At 45.6% G+C, this 16,884-nt stretch overlaps 1 long non-coding RNA gene across 1 annotated transcript; it reads left to right on the top strand.

Moving 5' to 3' along the window:
- Positions 1-215: 215 nt before the first annotated feature.
- Positions 216-8,766, top strand: LOC146203921 (uncharacterized). Its single transcript, XR_014702544.1, has 3 exons — positions 216-496; positions 3,699-3,772; positions 8,715-8,766. It is a non-coding gene; the product is annotated as an uncharacterized LOC146203921 (long non-coding RNA).
- The last annotated feature ends 8,118 nt before the right edge of the window (positions 8,767-16,884 follow it).

The raw sequence follows: 16,884 nt of genomic DNA, 5'->3' as shown, positions 1-16,884 counted from the left end.
CAATAAATTTGTGTTGACCTCTAAACAGGGTAAGTAACTTCACTCTATGGTGATAAGCAATCGTTGGCCATGCTGGCTCCGTCGCCGGTGTAATGCGAAAGTTCAGTGTGTCGATAAGATAAGAAACCTATAACTATAACCTTTAACATATAAGAAAACTGCCTTTCATCCGCATGATATGTTCAATAAATTTGTGTTAACCTCCTACACATGAGCTGCACAAAAGGCAGCAAACAACCATTTCTGCTTATTCATGACACGTAGACTCTTCTGGCACTAGAATTAAACTGGACGGTAGATGTGGATTGTTTTGATGGCGGGTCAAATGTATGAGCTCTTTGTAATAATTTGCAAAACATAAACAATATAACCGGATACTTTTCCTTGCTGTATAGCATTCGCGGAGCCCCTGCCGGCTGCACCTGGATATGTTTCAAATAAAAACGACATGTCAAAGAAGCAGAGGCAGCAGATATACAGCACCATGAGATGCAAGGTAAGTGAAGTTGTTTACATGATGCACACTTTGACGTTTTTGCCGGCTACCCCATGTATCCTCCGTGTGCACTTCTGTGGTAACAGAAACTGAAGAACAGCTCATGGAGTTCATACATCTAATGCAGTTCTTAGTAGCCGGTACTGTTTCACTACTTTTTTACACATCATATGAGCATCAGGCTGCTTGCTTTCACCTCTCACTTTTACAAAACCACGTAACAGCCCATAGTAGTCTGTGGTGCCAGCTCATCACGCCTCCCGCCACACTCTCCATCAGCTATTCAAATTCGTGGAAGGAAATTTGTGTCACGTAAACTAAGAACTTTTCACAACTAAGACCTTTCATGTGCTTGTTTCAAAATTAACCTGAGAACATACTACATTTGTTGTATACCGTGCTTCTCTAGATAGGCACAGCATTTTTCCTCTGCCGCCGGTGCGGTGGCGTTCTTCCGACAATACAGTGGCAGCTTCTATAGCCCGAGCACAAAACGCTCAACATGCCACCATCCTCACAAGGCCTTATCGTGAGCTGTGTGCCTTAATGTATAGAACTTTACGTTTGAAACGACTTGCCAGTTCTGCAAGTCTTGAATTCACTGGGTTAATGCCAGCTAAATGTTTTTAATGCACCTTATTTACATTTTGCCTAACCGTGCGAAATTTTTTTTTTTTTTCCACAAAAAAATTCCTGTTGCACCTTTCTTTTGTGTGTGTGTGTATGCTTGTGCAACACTTGTAGTGCTTGATGGAGGGATTTAGGGGGTTTGACTTCTGTGCCCAAGGATGCAGGATGAATTCCCGGCCACGGCGGCTGTTTTTTGATGGAGGCAAAAAGCAAGGCACCCATGTGCTGTGCTATGTCGGTGCATGTTAAAGATCCCCATGGGGATGAAATTTCCGGAGTCCTCCTCTTTGGCATTGCTCATGTTTTTTTGGGGGACGGTAAAGGGACTGAACACTGCCCAAAATATGTCTTGATATTATTGTAGGAATGAGAAGGCCCTGCATCATGGTACACATCAAGCACTACAATATGAAAGAAACAAGGCCTTACGATTTTAAGGCAAAAGCCTTTAAAGGGCTCATGACAGCTACAACAGCATAAAATGATTATTGCGTTTCACTCCTCACACATTATATTACAAATCCTCGGAATTTGAGCTCATTCCGTGCAGTAGATAGTTTTAAAGTTAATTTTGATTATTAATATCGGAATCTGCTTTCTGGTCTGGCAACCATTGGCGGCTGACGTCACGTCAACATTTACGTCCCCATGTCGTCTGCTATTAGCGGTGCCGGCTTCGCTCTTGCATGCACGTTGTAGATGGTGGTCATTGAGTTTTTTTTTTCTTCAGCAAAAATATTTTGTTGACATATCCTCTTTTCATTGTGGAGCCTTCATTATAATACGCAACCTTAGAGATTCTTGGACTTGTTTTGGGTTTCTTCTAGTGATTGCTGAGGAGGCTGAAATCGATGACTCATGCATATAATTAAGGTATGCAATCAAAAGCGTATTTTTCTTACGTTATGAGAGGTAGCTTTTTTTAGCAACAAGCACTCCCGCATATAAAAAGGCACTTGTCCAATGTTTCCTTCGGCCGTACATGTGCATGTGCCATGAAAATGAGGAGGGGATAGCATTGTGTTCCTGATTGTTGAGCTATTGCCGTCGCTCCTTGGGTCCAAAAACTGAAAGTCAATATAAAACGAGTATACATGTGCATGTGCCGTGAAAATGGGGAGGGGATAGCATTGTGTTCCTGATTGTTGAGCTATTGCCGTCGCTCCTTGGGTCCAAAAACTGAAAGTCAATATAAAACGAGTATACCTCGACGCGAGAGCATGCGTTACATAATTAGAGGAGCAGCCAAATCTTTTGAACGAATCGCTACCTCGTGACTTGCTGATATATGCACGTGTTAGACTGAATTATTTTCGGCTGTAAAGCATTTCTGCAAAACTATGTTCAGTCTGGCCACGGCCAGCTCACAAAAGTATGTGCTGCCGCTTCAGTCCTGTCATGGCAAAACCCAACGCGATTCGATAGCTCCTCACTGCATGCCCGCACCGACCAAGAGCCTCCCAGTCGCTACCGTCTCCTTCTTGCTTCCCCCGCAGCTGCGCCCGTGATTGCGACAGACTCCCAAGCCTCACCTTCCGTTTTTCTTGTGCTTCTCCAGCAAATCACTCTTGAATGTTTCAACATAAGCATACACCATTTAGTATTTAGTGTGTGAACCCTAAACTCAACAGGAATGCGCTGATTTGCAGAATACGACTGCGCCCCCAGCTTGTTGTTTATAGCTTTTGAATTGACTGGATGTATGCTCCTCGTTCGCACGGCATAAAATGTGAGCTGAGCTAGCAATACCAAAACTATCCACTTGTTTTCGCAACAGTTGCACCTTGATTTGTTCACAAGCTGCAACTGCGCTGCAAGAACCGTTAATGCTACGTCCCCTGCCTGCGCCGAGTATACACACAAGTGGCACTGACAGCTGCCAGCTGCGCTCGCTATAGACAGGGTCACATATATCGGCACTTCCCGCTCTATGTGCAGTCGTGGATTTATGGTCGCTACGGCCAGATCTACACTCGATGGCCACATACAACCGCTAAAGCTTGTGAATGCGCACTCCGTAATTGCCAAAACTCTAGACCCGTTGTGCATACTCGCGCTAGGCCTACTCGTCGCTAAATGAGCTGGCAGTTCGTGCCGATTAACATTTCTAGCCAAGGTCATTACTGATGACAAGGGGGAACACACTTCTCCTAGGAGAGAATGCAATTGTAGACATTTCATGTGTTTTTAGTTGCTTAGAAGAAACATCTTTCCTGAACAAGCTATGATATCTTAACACTTCATTCTTTCTAATAAAAAAAAAAAAAAGCATATTATACCTCGAGCTTGGCGCATGATAGCCTGAGTTGCTTATGCACCATAAAACACAACACAACAAACAAAAAACAGAAGATGTAGCTTCTTGTTTTCATTTTTCTAACTCTGCAAGCTACAGACAAGCGCAGCATCAGGCTGTTCACTCGAGTATTGGGTGTCAAATTCTCGCTCGGCCTCCGATCCGACCAAAACAGATCGGATGACCGGCCGGAAATTAGTTAGAGCACGAGCAGTTTGCGTATTCAGAGGTGCACTCTTAAATTACATTGTCTACTGCTTCCCACCTTTCACTCAGACTAAAAGACCTGCACCTTAAGAAAAACTCTCGTCTTGGAAAGAGCCTGAACATGCTGCTCTACTGTATACAGGGTAAGTAACTTCACACTACGGTGATAAGTAACCGTTGGCCTTGCTGGAGTCGTCGCCGGTATAATGCAAAAGTTCAGTGCGTCGATAAGATAAGGAACCTATAACTGTGCCGCCCACTGACTGTGACCGTGCCTTATGCTGAAGAGAACATGCCTTCACTATATCGCTTTTGTGCGGTAACATCGTCACCAAGCACTTCTGAATGAGGGACAACCGCTGTGTCAATCGTCCTAAGAAAACAAAGAGATATCCTTTGATATTGCAGACGACGCTCTGCCGGGTATCCTCCGTGGCGTCGCATGAGCATTTCGAAATGGCGGTTGCTCTTAGTGGGAGGAGCTTCCCAATTTTGATTTCTATCGCGGTTTTGTATAATATGAGCCGCACGCTAGGTACTAAGCCGCACGCTAGGCACTAAAACTTTGCGAGTAGAATCACGGACCTGTATAATATTCACAGAAGTATAAAACGGCAATACATCGAACAGGCCTGTCATCGCCCCTTTAAAGGCTCATGCTCGCAGCTATGCTAGTGTGTGTCCGTAATGCTTTCTTTAAGTTGGAAATAATAAAGATCAGACAAAAAGAATGCTTGCATCAGATAGAGGAGGAAAACATTGACCTAGAAGACAAGTTTGATGACTCTACATTGATTAGTTAATTAGTTATAGTCAAAATTGCATCAAAATAGCGTGGACACCAATCGCATCCACCGAAATTGTCTCCGGTCATGTATAATAACTGGAACTGATGTCACCAGGTAGCAGGCGATTCATGCATATACATGTTTAATCTCATTATTGCGAACATCACATTAACGAATGTTTTAATAATCCCCAGCAGATTTTCGATATTTTCAATGCGTGGTGTCCCTTCTTCATCTCTGTCCTGTGTTTGGCGCTATAAAAATGGATCATTGAAAACACCAACTCGCCCAACAACTGCTTTTACTAAGGTAAAACCATTTCAGAATTATGAATTTCAAAATAACGATTATTTCAGAATAACGTGCGTATCTTATTTTTTCTTCTGTTATCTAGGAACATCAGTCTTACAAAATCGTCTTAAGCGCATCAGCTCGCAACTCGTGCGTGAAACAAACTGCCGTTTCTGTGTATGGTCCGAGGGCTGTAGCTGTCATCATCAGCACATCTAGTGCCAGCTCCTAGTGCCCCCACAAAGCTGAGGTTTATAATGCAGTAGCCAGCAGGCCTAGCTGCCTGCCTTTTTTCTTTCTGCGTTGCGTGTCGTTTGCCTATGGTTGGTTGCGCAGCGGGGTAGCCCCGCCCTCTTTTTTGTGTGTGTCGCGGATGATTTTATTGCGAAGTTCGTATGAGATGTGACTATGACTGCAGCCGGCGAAATGCCAGGAAGATAGGAACGCAGCTTTCACTGCAAGAAATTGACGGAGATAAAAAGCGAATCGGCCCCCTCCAGACAGCTAGCATTGCCCCATCGAATGCCGCGATCATATTGAAAGATTGAGACAAGATTTTCAAACTCCAGAGCACTGAAGATGAGGTTGTATTGAACATTGGCGTTCTTTTTTTCTTTTCTTTTTTTTCACATGGACAAAGTTTGTACTTTCATCGCTCGGTGCAAGCACGCATCCAGTGTGGTGTTGCGGAAAGTAGGTGTATGTACTATAGTAATAGAATGTAGTGCGTGGTAGTTTGCTGCACTCGGCAGAAGAAAAGCAATTGATTTCTATAAATAAATCAGCATTGAAGTTAGTACAACAGTTTCATTTGAGGCTTTGCTTTCCTACAATTGTGCCTTCTGCCGAGGTATGTCATTTTTTACCTAGGTTCGACTGCTGGCTTATAGCATATTTTTCACTACAACATTTCAAAATGAACAACTCTTTGCGGTTTCGCAGTCTTTGTTATATCGAGATTTGACTGTACGAAGTTGGTCCTGCCAAGCATCTGTGCTGCGCCTTTCATTTGGTGCTTTCTCTAACGCCGCACCACACAGCGTACAGACGCATTACAGCAGGCACCAGTGGCAATTCAAATTAGTTTGCATGAATACTTTGAAAATCGCATAAAAAAAAAAAACAACTGTCGTGACATGATATTGAGAAACATTGTTACGCCGCACCACACAGCATACAGAAGCAGACACAGTACAGCAGGCACCAGCGGCATTTCAAATTAGTTGCATGAATACTTTGAAAATCGCATAAAGACAAACAACTGAGGTGACATCATATTGAGAACACTGTTACATCACTGTAGTACCTCACGTGATCACATTCGGGAAAATATCGGTTATTTTCAAAATCCGCCTTTTGCGGGACGATATGGTGCCATCATGCGGGAGTGGGCGAGAAACACATTGGACGGCAGTGTAGCAGACGACGCGAAAGTGCACCATACGAAAAGGCCACGCCAACGCAGGTAGAAAGTGAAAGCTCCCCCCTTTTTTGGCCTCTGGGCAGAAAGTAGAGAGTGATTAAAGTATATCATGTTCACGCAGTATGGGGGAGTGTACAGCATTTTCAGAATCCACTCCTGATGCACGCATATACTATCTTCGTATTGTAAAACCGTGTAGCGCGGGCCGTGTTCGACGTGACAGAATGAGACGCTCTCAGCGTGCAGGTTTTTGGCAGACAAGAAAGCGCGGAGGCAGAGAGACAGAGAGAGGGATCTCAAAGGTCAAAGCAGCCAGGGCTTTGTTGATGCTGCAGAGCTAGGTGGAATCATCTCCTGTGACTTTGAGCCCCGCATATGCGTAAGCTGTCTTGAGTTACCGAGCACAATGCGGTCACCGCGGCGCCGGCGTGGTGCAATGGGCGTCGCTTCCTCCTCGCGTCATCTACAATCGTGCAGCTATTATCCTGGTCGGAATGCACCCCTGCAGGAAACGAACGGCATTTTTCTGGCTAAGGATGATTCAGCGCTCTAGCCGGTTTCTGCCCTCAGGTGTCGGAACGGATGTGGTCGCAGTGGTGAAAAGGTTCTCAGTGCACAGCGAATGGTCATTCTGTTGTGAAAGGATCCACAACCTTTCTGCCTCCGGCGCGATTTCTGCGGTATCAACGACTTGGTCACACATGTGCATCTCAGTCAGGAACCAACCCTGTTCTACGTCCAGAGCGATCCACTCTGCAAGTGAACGAGCATGAACCCTCCAGGAGACTCATTTTTGCCGGGCGGTGTCCTTGCCGTTGCAAACGGTCGGACGAAGACGGCGATTATTAAGCTTCCTAACAAAGTGCATCTGATTGCGTACACCAAAGGAACAAAATCCGAATGCTTTGGTGCGGACAGAGGCGAGCCTTTAAGGTAAAAAAAAAAAAAAAATACTGTGCGTCGTGCAAGAGTGTCAAGTGCATCATTTGCTCCGAGCGGCAAAAACACAGATACTACAGGTATCTATGCATCTAAAGGAAATATGCATTTTGAAATGTACCTACTGAAGTTTGCACCCAGCCTGTAACGCAGCAGTGGTAGCTGCAATGAGGATTTCTTCGGTGCGTGATTGCTTTAGTTGTGCCGGGGCCTGAAGGTGATGTATTTTGTCGTTTCTTTTCTTAATGTGCGAAAGGGCTAGGTAGCTTAGATATCACAGGCGGCTGTGTGCGCAAGGCCGTAATATTTAGCATGTTTTATCGTGACTGCCACCTGACTAACAAGAAAAAAATGCGGCGTTTTAATGCACTGCCGTTCGCGAGCCTCATGACGAGATCAACTGCTCGGCTCGCGAACGGCGGTGCATCACAACAGACGGCCAATTTTTTTTTCCTTTTGGTCAGGCGGCAGTCGTGATAAAACATGCTAAGTATTACGGTGTGGCGTACACAGCCACCTGTGATATCTGCGCTACCCGGCCCCTCGTCATCAGACGCGCCGAACAAATGCTCATTGCGGCTATGACTGCTAGGTTACAGGCTTGGTGCAAACTCCGTTAGATACTTTTCATCATGCACATTTCCTTTAGATGCATACATACCTGTAACGAAATGTTTTTCCACAGTCGAGCGTACGCAGTCGGTTGCTAAGGTCGGCCATTCACATCTTGACGCTTGGTGGCCCTAATTCAAGCTTCATGTCGTTGGTCGCGGCTCGCTGAAGGAAACCTGAAAAACCGTGTCTTGCAATTCGGCACGCTTAGAGAGTGGCAACCGTACGCGGCAGGTGTGGTTTGCATTGTTTTGCCAAGCCTGTGGCGGTCACCGTGCCGCCCGGCGCCGCCAGCCCCTGTGCACTGGCGACGCCGTTGACGCCGTCCAATGTGTTTCCGTCGTTCGCTGCTACGACTTCGCTCATGCGCATAAAATTCGCGCAAAAGGCGGATTGGGCAGAGTTAGTTTTTCTTCAGGAGTGCATGTCATATATTCTGCATTCTTCAGTGCACCCTTCAGTTGAGTGCCATGCTTTCAGCTTTTGTCACTAGATGGTGCCACAGTGTTTTGAACTCCTTAGATGAAGTGCTGATTGAGCCCACTAAAACTTTCATTGAAGAGGTGTTGTACAGATTTTAAACAGAAGTGGGTTCCTCTTACACTGAAAACGTCCGACTACTGTCTGACGGGTTAAATTTACAATATTTGTTTTTTCTAGTGTTTTGTCTACCACCAGCATCAGGCTACATAAAAGCATGCTTATTCACGGATAAATTGAATTCTGGGCAAAATTATGTGCAGCATTTTTTATAAAACCACTCTGCAGTTTACAACAGACGTTCCATTGTGCCGATTTGAGGCCTAAATTTCAGCGTTCTGTCCTTACAAACCAGAAAAGCCAAACTTTCAGTGCCTCAGCAAAATATTCACTTGTTGTGATATATAAGTTTTCACAAAAATATGGTGGATGTATGTTTGATGGACGATAGCCTGCGTGCATTGGTAATAAAATTCATTCTTGGCTGTTCGTGTGAGTGAGTAAAGTGCATTGTGTTGACTTAAAAAAAAGTCACCTTCCGTTCTCTTACAGCTGGTAATTGGGGAAGAAGAACACGAAGTGGTTCAGCGTGTATTGGTAATAAAATTCATTCTTGGCTGTTGGTGTGTGTGAGTAAAGTGCATTGTGTGGACTTAAAAAAAAAAAATCACCTTCCGTTCTCTTACAGCTGGTAATTGGGGAAGAAGAACTGGGAGCGGTTCAAGGATGTCAAGTATCCAACAGTATGTTGACGACATGGGCCCTCCTAAAAGTGCGTAGTGTTTAGAGAAGCCTGTTTCTATTTAAAGGCATTGGAATGATTTGCTTGACAATCTATTTTTTTTACCCCCATTTCTGCTCGTTTTTTAATGGTGTTTGTGTGTGTGCGTAGTAAGTAGGAGGCGTCGTGCTCTGGAGTGTGTGGGCTCTCTTAGTAGATGTTGTAGAAGAAGCAGGGCGAACACCAGGACGCCTCTCACTGCATTTAATCCCAGCTATTTCCTCGACTCTCAATCTTCCAACATGGCGCTCAGTCTCTACCTCGCGCGCTCCGAGTCCCTCAAGATCACTTCTTCCTCCTCATCCTTCTGCTTGCCGATTCCTATGCGAATCTGCAACACGCTCTGCACCCTGAGATGAGAGGTATCTCGAAGACCACCAACACTGCAGAACAAGGTTGATCCATAAGAGGCGTGCAGCACAGACTCAAATCACTCCGTAGCACCATCCCTGCATCAGCTCGCAACTCGTGCTTTAAACAAACTGCCATTTCTGTGTATGGTCCGAGGGCTGTAGCTGTCATCATCAGCAAATCTAGTGCCAGCTCCTAGTGCCCCCGCAAAGCTGAGGTTTATAATGCAGTAGCCAGCAGGCCTAGCTGCCTGCCCTTTTTCTTTCTGCGTTGCGTGCAGTTTGCCTATGGTCGGTTGCGCAGCGAGGTAGTCCCGCCCTCTTTTTTGTGTGTGTCGCGGATGATTTTATTGCGAAGTTCGTATGAGATGTGACTATGACTGCAGCCGGCGAAATGTCAGGAAGGTAGGAACGCAGCTTTCACTGCAAGAAATTGACGGAGAGAAAAAGAGAATCGGCCCCTGCAGACAGCTAGCATTGCCCCATCGCATGCCGCGATCATATTGAAAGATTGAGACAAGATTTTCAAAATTCTGAGCACTAAAGATGAGGTTATATCGAACATTGGCATTTTTTTTTCTTTTCTTTTTTTCACATGGACAAAGTTTGTACTTTCATCGCTCGGTGCAAGCACGCATCCAGTGAGGTGTTGCGGAAAGTAGGTGTATGTACTATAGTAATAGAATGTAGTGCGTGGTAGTTTGCGGCACTCGGCAGAAGAAAAGCAATTGATTTCTTTAAATAAATCAGCATTGAAGTTAGTACAACAGTTTCATTTGAGGCTTTGCTTTCCTACAATTGTGCCTACTGCCAAGGTATGCCATTTTTTTACCTAGCTTTGACTGCTGGCTTTTGTAGCATATTTTTCATTACAACATTTCAATTCTTTGCAGTTTCGCAGTGTTTGTTATATCGAGATTTGACTGTACGAAGTTGGTCCTGCCAAGCATCTGTGCTGCGCCTTTCATTTGGCGCTTTCTCTAACGCCGCACCCCACAACATACAGAAGCAGACGCAGTACAGCAGGCACCAGTGGCATTTCAAATTAGTTGCATGAATACTTTGAAAATTGCATAAAGACAAACAACTGAGGTGACGTCATATTGAGAACACTGTTACATCACTGTAGTACCTCACGTGATCACATTCGGGAAAATATCAGTTATTTTCAAAATCCGCCTTTTGCGGGACGATATGGTGCCATCATGGGGGAGTGGGCGAGAAACACATTGGACGGCAGTGTAGCAGACGACGCGAAAGTGCACCAAACGAAAAGGCCACTCCAACGCAGGTAGAAAGTGAAACTCCCCCCTTTTTTGGCCTCGGGGCAGAAAGTAGAGAGTGATTGAAGTATATCATGTTCACGCAGTATGGGGGAATGTACAGCATTTTCACAATCCACTCAATCAGTTCAGTTCAGGCGTTCAGTCGTGTCCGACTCTTCGTGACCCTATGGACCATGTCACGCCACGCTTTCCGGTCTCTCACTATCTTCTTAACATCACATAGCTTCATCTGCAATGCCTCGAGAATGCCATCTAACCATCGCGTTCGCTGCCTACCCCTTCTCCGACGACCCTCAACCTTTCCCAACATCAAATCTTTCTCCAGCGACTCCTCTCTTCTCATCAGATGACCAAAGTAGCTGAGCTTTAACTTTAGAATTTGACCCTCCAATGAGCAGTCAGGGTTTATGGTCGACAATATCGACTGATTTGATCTTCTGGCAGTCCAAGGAACTCTTAAGAGTCTTCGCCAGCACCACAATTCAAACGCGTCAATTCTTCGGCGGTCAGCCTTTTTCACAGTCCAACTCTCGCATCCATACATCACAACTGGAAAGACCATAGCACGGGTTATACGGATCTTGGTTGGCAGACTAATGTCTCTGCTCTTTACTAGGTGGTCAAGGCTAACCATTGCTCTCTTTCCCAGAAGCAGGCGTCTCCTAATTTCATGGCTGCAGTCTCCTTCCGAGGTAATCTTGGCGCCCAAGAACAGAAAATCTGTCACAGCTTCCACTTCTTGTCCATTGATGCTCCAGGACTTGATAGGGCAAGACGCCATGATCTTCGTCTCTTTAATGTTCAGTTTAAGCCCAAACTTCTCACTCTCTTCTTGTACGCGCATCAGAAGTCTCTTGAGTTCCACTTCACTTTCTGCCATTAAAGTGGTATCATCCGCATATCTAAGGTTGTTGATACGTTTTCCAGCTGAAGACTCGTCCAGACCGGCCTTTCTCATGATGCACTCTGCATATAGGTTAAATAGGCAGGGCGACAGTATGCAGCCTTGCCTCACCCCTTTCTCAATCGGAAACCAATCAGTAAGACCATGCCCAGTTCTGACTGTGGCCTCTTGCCCTTCATAAAGGTTCCTGAGGAGACAGATGAGGTGAATTGGAACTCCCATCTCTTGGAGAGCTTGCCACAATCAATAAAGCAGAAGTAAATCGGTTTCTGGAACTCTTGCTTTTTCCATGATCCAGCGAAGGTTGGCAATTTGGTCTCTAGTTCCTCTGCCCTTGCGAAACGCAGCTTGCACGTCCGGAAGCTCCCGATCCACATACTGCTGCAGCCTACCTTGGAGGATTTTTAACATCACCTTGCTAGCATGCGAAATAAGCGCGATCGTGCGGTAGTTGGAACAATCTTTGGCACTGCCTTTCTTTGGAATGGGGATGTAAACTGACCTCCTCCAATCCTGTGGCCACTGCAGGGTTGTCCAAATCTTTTGACATAATGTATGCAGTGTGTTAACAGCGTCGTGGTTGAGGTTTTGAAGCAACTCAGCTGGAATACCATCAATTCCGCTAGCTTTGTTCTTGGCAAGGCTGGCTAAGGCTCGTTCAACTTCACTCTTCAGGATGCCCGGCTCGAGATCAGTAATCACAACCAGCTTATGTTGGGTTTGCACATCCGGATCCTTCTTGTACAGTTCTTCTGTGTATTCCTGCCACCTCTTCTTCATCTCTGAGGCTTCAGTGAGGTCCTTGCCTCGTTTGTCCTTTATCACGCCCAGCTTAGCACAGAAGCTTCCTTTGATATCTTTGATTGTCTTATACAGAGCTCTTGTGTTCCTTAATTGGCTGTTGTCCTCAACTGCTTGACACTATGTTCAGGAAGGCATTCTTATCTCTCCTTGCTATTTTCTGAAAATCCGCATTGAGAACCTTGTATCTTTCTCTTTCCCCCATACCTTTTGCCATCCTCCTTTCCTCAGCTATTTGCAAAGCCTCTTCAGATAACCAGTTTGCTTTTTTGCATTTCTTTTGCTTTGGAACTACCTTAGTAGCAACTTCTTGTATTATATCACGAACATCAGTCCACATCTCTTTGGGCTCTTTTAGGGTTAGATCTAATTCTTGAAATCGATTCCTCACTTCCACAGCATATTCTAATGGAATCTGATCCAGATCATACCTGAAAGGCCTTCTAGTTTTCTGCGTTTTCCTCAATCGAAGCTTAATTTTGGCAACAAGAAGCTGATGATCGGTGCCACAATTGGCCCCAGGCCTTGTTTTTACTGCTTGTATAGCGCTTCTCCATCTCTGCCGGCAAATAATATAATCGATCTGATTCCTGTACAGACCGTCCGGTGAAATCCATGTGTACAGGCGCCTCTTGTGCTGTTGAAAATGAGTATTCGCTATGGTCAGGTTGTTTTCTTGACAGAACTCTACTAGCCTCTGCCCAGCTTCATTTGGCTCACCAAGACCGAACTTGCCTGTAATTCCGGATATTTCTTCACTCCCGACTTTAGCATTCCAGTCTCCTATGAGAAAAACGACGTCTGATGATGGGGTGCGGTCTAAAAGGCATTGTAGGTCCGCATAAAATCTCTCAACGTCAGCTTCTTCAGCGCTTCTTCAGCAGCAGTGGTCAGTGCATAGACTTGGATAACTGTTATGTTGAAAGGGTGACCTTGGATCCGAAGTGAAATCATTCGGTCGTTTTTGGGGTTGTACCCTAGCACTGCTTTGCCCATTCTTCTGTTTACTATGAGAGCGACCCCATTCCTTCTCTTGGATTCGTGCCCACAATAAAAGACATAATGGTCGCCGGAGTTAAATTCTCCCATTCCGGTCCACTTGAGTTCGCTGATACCCAAGATATCAATGTTCAATCTGTCCATTTCTCGCTTGACGATATCCAGTTTACCTTGCGTCATAGATCTTACATTCCATGTTGCTATGTGATATATCTCCTTGCAACATCGGACTTTCCGGTCGCTTCCCGACACATCCACAACTGAGCATCCTTTTGGCTTTAGCCCAGCCGCTTCATTCGTCCTGGAGCTACTAGGAATCGCCCTTTGTTCATCCCCAGTAACATGTGGGACGCCTTCCAACCTGGGGGGCTCATCTTCCGGCGCCATATCGATAATGGTATTGTGACTGGCCATAGGGTTTTCTTGGCAGGAAATACTGGAGTGGGTTGCCATTACCTTCTCCAGTGAATCACATTTTGTCAGAACTCTCTGCCGTGACCTGTCTTCTTGGGTGGCCCTACACAGCAGAGCTCACGACTTCATCGAGTTTCGCAAGCCCCTCCGCCACGACAAGGCAGTGATCCATGAATCCACTCATAATGCACGCATATACTATCTTCGTATTGTAAAAGCGTGTAGCGCGGGCCGTGTTCGACGTGACAGAATGGGACGCTCTCAGCGTGCAGGTTTTCGACAGACAGGAGAGCGCGGAGGCAGAGAGACAGAGAGAGGGATCTCAAAGGCCAAAGCAGCCAGGGCTTTGTTGATGCTGCAGAGCTAGGTGGAATCGTCTCCTGTGACTTTGGCATGGTGCAATGGGCGTCGCTTCCTCCTCGCGTCATCTACAATCGTGCAGCTATTGTCCTGGCCAGAATGCACACCTGCAGGAAACGAACGGCATTTTTCTGGCTAAGGATGATTCAGGGCTCTAGCCGGTTTCTGCCCTCGGGAGTCGGAACGGATGTGGTCGCAGTGGTGAAAAGGTTCTCAGTGCACAGCGAATGGTCATTCTGTTGTGAAAGGATTCACAACCTTTCTGCCTCCGCCGCGATTTCTGCGGTATCGACTTGGTGACACATGTGCATCTCCTACATATCAGATGCGCATCTCAGTCAGGAACCAACCCTGTTCTACGTCCAGAGCGATCCACTCTGCAAGTGAACGAGCATGAACCCTCCAGGAGACTCATTTGTGCCGGGCGGTGTCCTTGCCGTTGCAAACGGTCGGACGAAGACGGCGATTATCAAGCTTCCTAACAAAGTGCATATGATTGCGCACACCAAAGGAACAAAATCCGAATGCTTTGGTGTGGACGGAGGCGAGCCTTTAAGGTAAAAAAAAAAAAAAATACTGTGCGTCGTGCAAGAGTGTCAAGTGCATCATTTGCTCCGAGCGGCAAAAACACAGATACTACAGGTATCTATGCATCTAAAGGAAATATGCATTTTGAAATGCACCTACTGAAGTTTGCACCCAGCCTGTAACGCAGCAGTGGTAGCTGCAATGAGGATTTCTTCGGTGCGTGATTGCTTTAGTTGTGCCGGGGCCTGAAGGTGATGTATTTTGTCGTTTCTTTTCTTAATGTGCGAAAGGGCTAGGTAGCTTAGATATCACAGGCGGCTGTGTGCGCAAGGCCGTAATATTTAGCATGTTTTATCGTGACTGCCACCTGACTAACAAGAAAAAAATGCGGCGTTTTAATGCACTGCCGTTCGCGAGCCTCATGACCAGATCAACTGCTCGGCTCGCGAACGGCGGTGCATCGCAACAGACGGCCAATTTTTTTTTCCTTTTGGTCAGGCGGCAGTCGTGATAAAACATGCTAAATATTACGGTGTGGCGTACACAGCCACCTGTGATATCTGCGCTACCCGGCCCCTTGTCATCAGACGCGCCGAACAAATGCTCATTGCGGCTATGACTGCTGGGTTACAGGCTTGGGGCAAACTCCGTTAGATACTTTTCATCATGCACATTTCCTTTAGATGCATACATACCTGTAACGAAATGTTTTTCCACAGTCGAGCGTACGCAGTCGGTTGCTAAGGTCGGCCATTCACATCTTGACGCTTGGTGGCCCTAATTCAAGCTTCATGTCGTTGGTCGCGGCTCGCTGAAGGAAACCTGAAAAACCGTGTCTTGCAATTCGGCACGCTTAGAGATTGGCAACCGTTCGCGGCAGGTGTGGTTTGCATTGTTTTGCCAAGCCTGTGGCGGTCACCGTGCCGCCCGGCGCCGCCAGCCCCTGTGCACTGGCGACGCCGTTGACGCCGTCCAATGTGTTTCCGTCGTTCGCTGCTACGACTTCGCTCATGCGCATAAAATTTGCGCAAAAGGCGGATTGGGCAGAGTTAGTTTTTCTTCAGGAGTGCATGTCATATATTCTGCATTCTTCAGTGCACCCTTCAGTTGAGTGCCATGCTTTCAGCTTTTGTCACTAGATGGTGCCACACTGTTTTGAACTCCTTAGATGAAGTGCTGATTGAGCCCACTAAAACTTTCATTGAAGAGGTGTTGTACAGATTTTAAACAGAAGTGGGTTCCTCTTACACTGAAAACGTCTGACGGGTTAAATTTACAATATTTGTTTTTTCTAGTGTTTTGTCTACCACCAGCATCAGGCTACATAAAAGCATGCTTATTCACGGATAAATTGAATTCTGGGCAAAATTATGTGCAGCATTTTTTATAAAACCACTCTGCAGTTTACAACAGACGTTCCATTGTGCCGATTTGAGGCCTAAATTTCAGTGTTCTGTCCTTACAAACCAGAAAAGCCAAACTTTCAGTGCCTCAGCAAAATATTCACTTGTTGTGATATATAAGTTTTCACAAAAATATGGTGGATGTATGTTTGATGGACGATAGTCTGCGTGCATTGGTAATAAAATTCATTCTTGGCTGTTCATGTGTGTGAGTAAAGTGCATTGTGTTGACTTAAAAAAAAAAGTCACCTTCCGTTCTCTTACAGCTGGTAATTGGGGAAGAAGAGCACGAAGTGGTTCAGCGTGTATTGGTAATAAAATTCATTCTTGGCTGTTCATGTGTGTGAGTAAAGTGCATTGTGTTGACTTAAAAAAAAAAGTCACCTTCCGTTCTCTTACAGCTGGTAATTGGGAAAGAAGAGCACGAAGTGGTTCAGCGTGTATTGGTAATAAAATTCATTCTTGGCTGTTCATGTGTGTGAGTAAAGTGCATTGTGTTGACTTAAAAAAAAAAGTCACCTTCCGTTCTCTTGCAGCTGGTAATTGGGGAAGAAGAGCACGAAGTGGTTCAGCGTGTATTGGTAATAAAATTCATTCTTGGCTGTTCATGTGTGTGAGTAAAGTGCATTGTGTTGACTTAAAAAAAAAAGTCACCTTCCGTTCTCTTACAGCTGGTAATTGGGGAAGAAGAGCACGAAGTGGTTCAGCGTGTATTGGTAATAAAATTCATTCTTGGCTGTTGGTGTGTGTGAGTAAAGTGCATTAATCACCTTCCGTTCTCTTACAGCTGGTAATTGGGGAAGAAGAACTGGGAGCGGTTCAAGGATGTCAAGTATCCAACAGTATGTTGACGACATGGGCCCTCCTAAAAGTGCGTAGTGTTTAGAGAAGCCTGT

Source organism: Amblyomma maculatum, chromosome 1 (genome assembly GCF_055883805.1).
Source record: "Amblyomma maculatum isolate TAMU_Amacu chromosome 1, ASM5588380v1, whole genome shotgun sequence".
Taxonomy (NCBI): domain Eukaryota; kingdom Metazoa; phylum Arthropoda; class Arachnida; order Ixodida; family Ixodidae; genus Amblyomma; species Amblyomma maculatum.
The sequence above is the reverse complement of the archived record's forward strand: the minus strand, read 5'-3'. Positions and strand labels throughout refer to the sequence as shown.